Source organism: Zalophus californianus, chromosome 1 (assembly GCF_009762305.2).
Source record: "Zalophus californianus isolate mZalCal1 chromosome 1, mZalCal1.pri.v2, whole genome shotgun sequence".
NCBI classification, from domain to species: Eukaryota; Metazoa; Chordata; class Mammalia; order Carnivora; family Otariidae; genus Zalophus; species Zalophus californianus.
The window spans coordinates 134,354,215-134,363,171 of NC_045595.1; the positions used below are offsets into that span (position 1 = coordinate 134,354,215).

Genomic DNA, 8,957 nt, shown 5'->3' on the forward strand with positions numbered 1-8,957 from the left:
ATCCTTTTGTAGTTCATAAGCATGATGACTGGTTGTTCACACCACTGTGACATGTGCCTTCCTCAAACCTTGTTACGACCTTGGCACATTACCTGTCTGATGTGAAAAAATAATAATTAATTAACTAATTAAAAACGTTCGGAGAGTATATGGGGAGGACAAAATCTCCAGCTTAGAAGGAGAACAAGGCTTGAAAGATGCAGTTAAGAACAGGCTGAAAATCTCTCTGAAGGATCAGCCTGGTCAGGATACCACTTTCCTCACCCCCAAGCATGAGATGCTGCAGCGTTCAGCGCTAATATTGCTGGTACAGGGCACCGGGATGCCACCACTACACCCACGCCATCGCTTCCCCCAAGGACTTGGCCTTACAACAAACTCCAAATGAGTAAATAAGTCTAGCAGAGACGGTCACCTCTGGATGTACCATTAGAATTAAAGTGTGACCTGATCAGCTGACTATAAGACAAGGCATAGCTTGGGGCAGAGGAGTTGGGGGACGGGGACTTTGAATCAATCTCATTCTGAAACAGCCAGGTGGCCTTCTCAGCCTTAAGACACTTCATCCAGGGTAAAGAAATGTGATCAAGTCTGAAGTTTCAAGCTACAGAATTTCAATACACCTTTAAATGACAGATGAAAAATAAGAAAAACACTGGATTAATAAAATCTACTTTTTCTACCTCTCCATTTCAAGGGAAGTTTTCATGTCTACCTCTGGGTGTATTATCCATGTTATCCAGAGATTTCTGAATTAACTTAAGTTCTTCTAGCCTTAACATACTGGAAACCTGTTACAATAAATATGATCCAGTAGCTGTTATCTTTTTTTAGATTTATTTATTTATTTTAGAAAGAGAGTGTGTGAGAGAGTGCAGTGGGGGAGGGGCAGAGGGAAAGAGAGAGAAAATCTCAAGTAGACAAACCACTGAGTGTGGAGCCCGACGTGGGGCTCAATCTCACAACCCTGAGATCATGACCTGAGCTGAAACCAAGAGTCAGACACTTAACTGACTGAGTCACCCAGGTGCCCTAGCTCTTATCTTTTATGATTCTTTAAATATATACAGACATATTTTAACACATTCCAAAGCCATTTAGGAAGGACTTTTGTACAATCCCCAATTTGGGTTAACAACACTGCTGCTCAGCACTGTGGATATATATACATGAAAAGAGAAAATATTATTAAATGAGCCCTATATAACCAATAGTCTTCTATAACATAGTTAATCATCATATCAACCCTTCCAAGCACAGATATGACAAGAGATGTTGAGAGGGCACACAAAGTAAAGTTCCCTGCTCATTTCTGTACCTCACATTGCCACTTTGTAAAATGTCTCCTTCAGCATGGTATGTAAGAAAGGGAAGGTGTATTAACCAGTTCAAACTGGGGACTGGAAAATTTAGCCATCACTTTTTCAGAGGGATAATTGGGATTTTGAGTTTTTATACCTGGAGAAAGTATCCCAGTGTGGAGAGAGAGTCAGGAGATCCATCATCCCGTTCTAAAGGTCTAGGGGCTCTGCTTGAGCAGGAAAAAAGACCATTGGAAAGGGCCAAACTCTAGAGTCAAAAAGACCTGAATTTTAATCCAGTTATTGCATTTCCCACAGTGTGGCCTTGGACAATTTGCTTAACTTTGCAGATCCGCAGATTTTTTATATATAAGGATTACCCATCTCATAGCATTGTTGTGGTTATTGAAGGACAGCTCATTATGTAAAGCCCTCAGCACTGCACCCGACATGCTGTAGTGCTAAATAAATAGCAACTATTATTAAATAACGAAAGTTTCAAAACCTAGGCAAAGAAGAGCAGAGACATAAATTCCCTCCAGACATGAGAACCATTCTGGCCACTGACTGACATGTAAATCATGTCTAACCCTCTCAAAATAACCCACCATAACGGAAAGTAATTTCTATGTCTAAATTGGACAAGGTACACCCCTTTCACCGAGCTGCGCCTTTCTCCACTGGCTCTGTTCTGGGTAATCGATAGGTCTGAGATGACACTGACAATGGGGAGTTGAAACAGGCCCTTTTCCAGAATTTAAATTTAAGCTTAAACAATTTGCATTAAATGTCAAGTATGGTCCAGCCACTGTGCTGGAAACTAGAAAATACAGAGGTAACTAAATATCCCCCAGCCTGCCCTCAAGGAGCTCCCGGAGTAATGAGGCCAACATGTGAACAGGAAACTGAATGGCATATAGAACGTACAGGTTACTGTGAGAAAATAAAGCATCCTAAGTTTTATGAAGACTTTTGACCCAATCTTTATATATTTTCAACATTTTATTCTGTTCTGCACTTTATTTTCCTTAACAATTAAACACTCAGAAAATAGACTTAAGTCCAATGTACATTCAAATGAGAAAACAAAATTCACCACTTTCGGTTTGCTTAAGAGTTGCCATCTATAGGGCGCCCTGTTGGCTCAGTTGGTTAAAGCGTCTGACTTCGGCTCAGGTCATGATCTCGGGGTCCTGGGATCCACCCCCACCTTGGGCTCCGTGCTCAGCAGGGAGTCTGCTTCTCCCTCTCCCTATAACCTTACCCCTGCTCGTGCTCTCTCTCTCAAATAAATAAATAAAATCTTTAAAAAAAAAAAAAGAATTGCCATCTTTGTTTCGATTGTGCTAAATTTGTCAGCTCTATGATTCTTGTCGCTACCATCAGAGGAAAGGTATCTATTACAGTCTGGAGAAGGCTATGCCAGAAAAGATCTCTCTGTCATACTGGGGATTAGGACTTTCAACATATGAATTTTGTGGGGATACAATTCAGTCCATAGCATTGTTCTCTGGTCCCCCTAAATCCATGTCCTTATTGCATACCAAATACATTTATTCCTTCCCAACAACCCCTAAAGTCTCAACTCATTCCAGCATCAACTCTAAAGTCTAAAGTCCAAACTCTCATCTAAATATCTAAATCAGTTATAGGTGAGACTAGAATTGTGATTCATCCTGAAGCAAAATTCCTTTCCAGCTATGAGCTTATGAAATCAAACAAGTTACATGCTTCGCAAACACACGAGCAGGTCAGGCAAAGGATAGACATTCCCATTCCAAAGGGAGGAATAGGAAAAAAGGAAGGAATGATAGGTTTCAAGTAAGTACAAAACCCAGCATGGTAAATTCCATTAGATCTTCAGTCTTGAGAATAATCCTCTTTGGTGAAATGCCTGGCCTTCCAGACCCACTGGGGCAGCAGCCCCACCCTGCAGCTCTACCAGGCCAGGGTCGTGCCCTCAAGGCTCTGCCAGCAGCAAACCTGCCCCCTAGGCTCCAGTTGTTTTAACAGAATTTAAAATAGACAATGTTTAACTAGATAATAAAGAATTGTTAACTAAGTAATTGAAAAGGCAAAAAGAACACTAAGCTTTCACAGGTAGCAAGAGCAGGAAGCAGTTCATAGGGCTGGGGGAACAAAGGGAAGAGGTTGTAATTAAAACTTAGAAGCTTGGAAGAGAGTCCCTGAAAAGGGGTGCCAGCCACCTGAGCTGGTGTCTCTGCAGGGATACAATGAGTTTGCCTTTGCAAGCTGGTAAAACCTCAAACTAGATCCTACTGAACGTTATTTGCTAGGGCTGCCATAACAATGTACCACAGACTGGGTGACTTAACAAAAATCTATTGTCTCACAGGTCTGGAAGCTAAAAGTCCAAAACTAAGGTGTCAGCAGGGAGGGTTCCTTCTGAAAGCTGTGAAGAAAAGAGCTGTTCCAGCCCTCTATCCTTGGCTTGTACACAGCCATCTTCCCTCTATGTCTCTTCACATTGTCTTCCTCTATGCATATCTTCCTATAAAGACAGTCAGGCGCCTGGATGGCTCCGTCAGTTGGGCAGCTGCCTTCGGCTCAGGTCATGATCCAAGACAGAGTCCCACATTGGGCTCCCTGCTCTGTAGGGAGTCTGCTTCTCCCTCTGACCCTCCCCCATCTTGTGTTCTCTCTCTCTCTACTATATAAATAAAATCTTTAAAAAAAAAGAGAGAGAGAGATCAGTCATGGTGAATTAGGGCCCACCCTAATGAATGCATGTTAACTTGATTACCTCTATTTTTTTAAAGATTTTATTTATTTATTTATCTATTTATTTATTTGAGGGCAGGGGAGGAGCAGATGGAGAGGGACAAGCAGACTCCGCACTGAGAACAGAGCCTGATGCAGGGCTCTACCCCGCAACCCTGTGGTCATGCCCCGAGCTGAAACCAAGAGTCACATGCCCAACTGACAGAGCCACCCAGGTGCCCCTTGATTACCTCTTTAAAGATCCTATCTCCAAATAAGGTCACATTCTGGGGTACTGAGGGTTAGAACTACAACATATGAATTTTAGGGGACACACTGAGCCAGTAACAACCTGCTTCTGGAATGAACTGGCTCTGCTGGAGTGAAGAAGCAGCATTGCTGGACACTGGTGACAGGAACAGGAAGCCAACCAGAAAGAAAACCAGAAGCAAAGAGGAAAGAGTAAATCCCTTCTTCCTCATCTTGCCACGCAGTCTCCCTCTAATGTTGCTTATTGATAGAGCCTAAAAGGAAGCAGCTGACAAAGGCAAAATGTGGTTGACAGAGCCCCAGTCCCTGCATCACAAAGCAGAATATAGAATTGTGGGTTTGAAGCTGAGAGCCAATAGGTTAATAACTGGCACAGTGCTGAATAATCGTGAGTTATTCTTATTCATCACTAGCATCAGAGTGTTTATTTTCATTTTCCATATATTTTTATAATATAATAAGAAAAAGTTGCAATAAAATAATTAGCTGAACAAACATACTGGCTACGCTGCTAAAGCTGTCCTGACGGCTGGTGGGCTGGAACATCACCACGCCACAGCTCACATTCATTTGTTCACTGACACAGGACACTGAATCAGGGGCCTTCCTATGGGAGGCCAAGGTGTAATGTGCATGGTGTATAAACTAAACTAAAGGGACGCCTGGGTGGCTCAGTCATTAAGTGTCTGCCTTCGGCTAAGTTCATGATCCCAGGGTCCTGGGATCGAGCCCTGCATCAGGCTCCCTGCTCCGCGGGAAGCCTGCCTGTCCCTCTCCCGCTCCCCCTGCTTGTGTTCCCTCTCTCACTGTGTCTCTCTCTGTCAAATAAATAAATAAAATTTAAAAAATAAACTAAACTAAAAATTTGGAATCCAAGTTGTCAGCAAGTGTTTTCTCCATTTTATGGCTGAGAAGATGAACATTCAGAAGGAGAAGTTGTTTGACCAAGGTCACACAGCTAATAAGTGACAGAGCATTGATGTGATCTGAGGTCTGATTCTCTGTACCTCAATTTCTTTATCTGACAAATGAAGATAATAATGTCTATCCAATAGAGTTGTTTATGAGGATTAGATGAAATAATATGTGTAATCTGCATAACATAGACACAGGCTGGCATGTACTAAGATTTTTTTAAAAAGTTGGCCAAGGGCGCCTGGGTGGCACAGTCAGTTAAGCATCCGACTCTAGTTTCAGCTCAGGTCATGGTCTCACGGTCCTGGGATCAAGCCGTGTCTGAATCCCCACTTGGGATTCTCTCTCTCCCTCTCCCCCTGCCCTTCCCACTGGTGCTGTCTCTCTCTTTTTCTCTAAAATAAATAAATAGGAGCACTGGGTGTTATGCACAAACAATGAATCATGGAACACTGCACCAAAAACTAATGATGTAATATATGGTGATTAACATAACAATAAAAAATTTAAAAAAATAAATAAATAAATAAAATAAATAAAATCTTTAAAAAAATAAATAAATAAAAATTTTAAAATAAAAAAAATTTAAAAGTTGGCCAAGTCTGAGGCTTTTTCTACCATACCAGGTAGAAAGGTGCTATTCCATGCACCGCTCAAAACTTCACAGTATTTGGAGAATTGAACTGTAAAGAATCGAGATGGGGTTGGGAATAAAATTCCTTAAAAAATTTTTTATTTTAATGTATTTGCTATCAAATCTCTCTGAGGGCAATCATCCATTTTGGACTCCCACAAACTATAGACAAATGTTTATTGAGGAACAGCCACAGGGTAATTACTGAAGATACAACACTGAGACACAGAGAACCCCACTGTCAGGTGTCTCTTCAACTACTTGAGGACTTAGTCAAGCAATGACAACACACAATCCGGACCATGATCAACAACATCCAGTATAGGAGCCTATAACAGGGAAACCTGATGAAGAATTGAGGAAGTCAGAAAAAGCTTTCAGAAAGTCACATTTAAGCTGAAATCTGAAGAACAAATAGGAGACTGGTATGCATTTCAAACACAAGGGAAAACAGGAGAAAAAGCCACAGCAGAAGAGAGCAAGGAATATTCAAAGAACTGTAGGAAGCTGACTGTGGCATGGAAATTCGGGTGGGCAACAGACAGAGCTGGAAAGACCCCAGGACCTATTCCTGAAGGACTATGTGAGCCACTGGACCTTGGACATTAATTGGAGGCAGCATAGGACCACTGTAGGGTTTTAGCAAGTGAGGGACAATTAAATGTGCACTTGATGAAGATCAGCTTGGATGCCACGTGGAAAATGGCCTAGAGTGAGGTAAGAAAGGAGGTAGGGAAATCAGAAAGCTGCTACCTGCCAGCAAGCCAGGTAAGAGATGATGGAGGTCTGAGGGAAGTGTTCCTAGGGATGCAGAAAAATGAATGGATTCAAGTAGCATTTAGGATGGAACTAGAGGGTATTATGCTGAGCGAAGTAAGTCAATCAGAGAAAGACATGTCTCATATGACCTCACTGATAAGAGGAATTCTTAAAATCAGGAAACAAACTGAGGGTTGCTGGAGTGGTGGGGCGTGGGAGGGATGGGGTGGCTGGGTGATAGACATTGGGGAGGGTATGTGCTATGGTGAGTGCTGTGAATTGTGTAAGACTGTTGAATCACAGACCTGTACCTCTGAAATAAATAATACATTATATGTTAAATAAAAAAGAAGAAGATAGCAGGAAGGGAAAAATGAAGGGGGGGAAATCGAAGGGTGAGACAAACCATGAGAGACTATGGACTCTGAGAAACAAACTGAGGGTTCTAGAGGGGAGGGGGGTGGCGGGATGGGTTAGCCTGGTGATGGGTATTAAAGAGGGCACGTACTCCATGGAGCACTGGTTGTTATGGCAAACAATGAATCATGGAACACTACATCAAAAACTAATGATGTAATGTATGGTGATTAACATAACATAATAAAAAATAAATAAAAGGTAGAGCCTAGGGGCACCTGGGTGGCTCAGTTGTTAAGCGTCTGCCTTTGGCTCAGGTCATGGTCTCAGGGTCCTGGGATCGAGCCCCACTTGGGGCTCCCTGCTTGGCAGGAAGCCTGCTTCTCCCTCTCCCACTCCCCCTGCTTCTGTTCCCTCTCTCGCTGTGTCTCTCTCTGTCAAATAAATAAATAAAATCTTAAAAAAAAAATAAAAGGTAGAGCCTAATGAATTGTTGAACACTACATCAAAAACTAATGATGTACTATATGCTGGCTAACTGAACATAATAAAAGAAAAAAGAAAAACAAATAAATAAATGGAATTTATTCCAGATATAAATCAAATAAATAAATAAATAAATAAATAAATAAATAAATAAATGGTAGAGCCATCTTTTATCAGAATCGCCAACACGGGCCACATTTGCACCAAAACCATAAAAAAGACAGCCTGGATCATCACTGAGAAGTACTACTCGTGCCTGGGCAATGACGTCCCCATCAACGTGTGTGATGGAGATTGCCATATTTCCCAGCAAGAAGTTCTGCAACCAGATAGCAGCCTTTGCCACACATGAGATGAAGCAGATTCAGAGAGGCTCGGTAAGAGATATCTCCATCAAGCTACAGCAGGAGGAGACAGAAAGCAGAGATAATTGTGTGCCTGAGGTCTCAGCCCTGGATCAGGAGATCACTGAAGTAGAGCTTGACACTGAGGAAATGTTGAAATTCTTGGGCTCTGGCACTATATCCAACCTTCAGGTCACTCAGCCTACAGTTGGGATGAATTTCAAATACCACGTGGAGATGTTTGAGTCTTTCTGCTGTGCTGTAGTATCTTCAATAATCCTTGGACAACAAAAAGTAAATCCATAAGAACTAAAAAAAATGAAAGAGTCAACAGGATTTGGTAGGTGACTAGAAGTAAGGAGTGAGGGGCAAAAGAAAAGAAGAAAAGAGAAATAAAGGGAAATGCTCAGGTTTCTTCCTTGGGCAACTAGATGGCTGGTGATAACCTTTACCAGGACAGGGGGCACAAGGGCAGAGCAGGTTTAAGGCAGAAGCTGATGGGCTTAGGGTTAGGTTTAGGGTTGAGTTTAAAGTGTACAAGGGTCATCCAGATGGAGATGATCTGTAGGTAACAGCAAACCATCACATCTTTTTCCATTTCAACTGTGGACCACAGTCCTGCCTCCCCAAGCTGCAGAGCTGTCTATGAACCAACCAATAAGTGCCTTGAGTACCACCTGCTATCTAGAGTATTATTAGCCTCTTGTTTTAATAACCAATACATTTAAATTTTCTTCCCCTCCAAAATGCATCCTAAGTGAGAACAGGATGTGGGTGTAACCAACAGATAATTATATATATACTATGAAAGCTGTTTAAAATGAGGCCATTCTTACTCAATTGATAGAAACTTTCAAACCCAAATCAAATTTTTGCTCTTTATTTTGCTACCACCAACAAGGATAGAGGGTCCATTTTTTGTAAAGTCATCCTGTCATATTGTTCTTCACAAAAACTAAACATTAAGGAATGGAACACAAGTTATTTGAATTTTATTCTTGAAAAGAAAATCCTAAACTTCACAACATCAAATCAGTTTTCTTAATCTGAGAATGTAGCCAGTTTAGAATCAGAAAACATTATAGCTAAAACATTTAAATAAGTGGCTATTTTTCATTCAGAAATCCCTGCATACAAGGTTCTTTTCAACAAATTTTGGCCAGTGTTGGA

General features: G+C 41.5%; 1 non-coding gene and 1 pseudogene across 1 annotated transcript; both read left to right on the forward strand.

Moving 5' to 3' along the window:
- Positions 1–102, forward strand: LOC113919123. The gene has a single exon (XR_003518850.1). It is a non-coding gene; the product is annotated as a small nucleolar RNA U13 (small nucleolar RNA).
- A 7,495-nt stretch (positions 103–7,597) lies between these two features.
- Positions 7,598–8,032, forward strand: LOC113915933 (annotated as a pseudogene).
- The last annotated feature ends 925 nt before the right edge of the window (positions 8,033–8,957 follow it).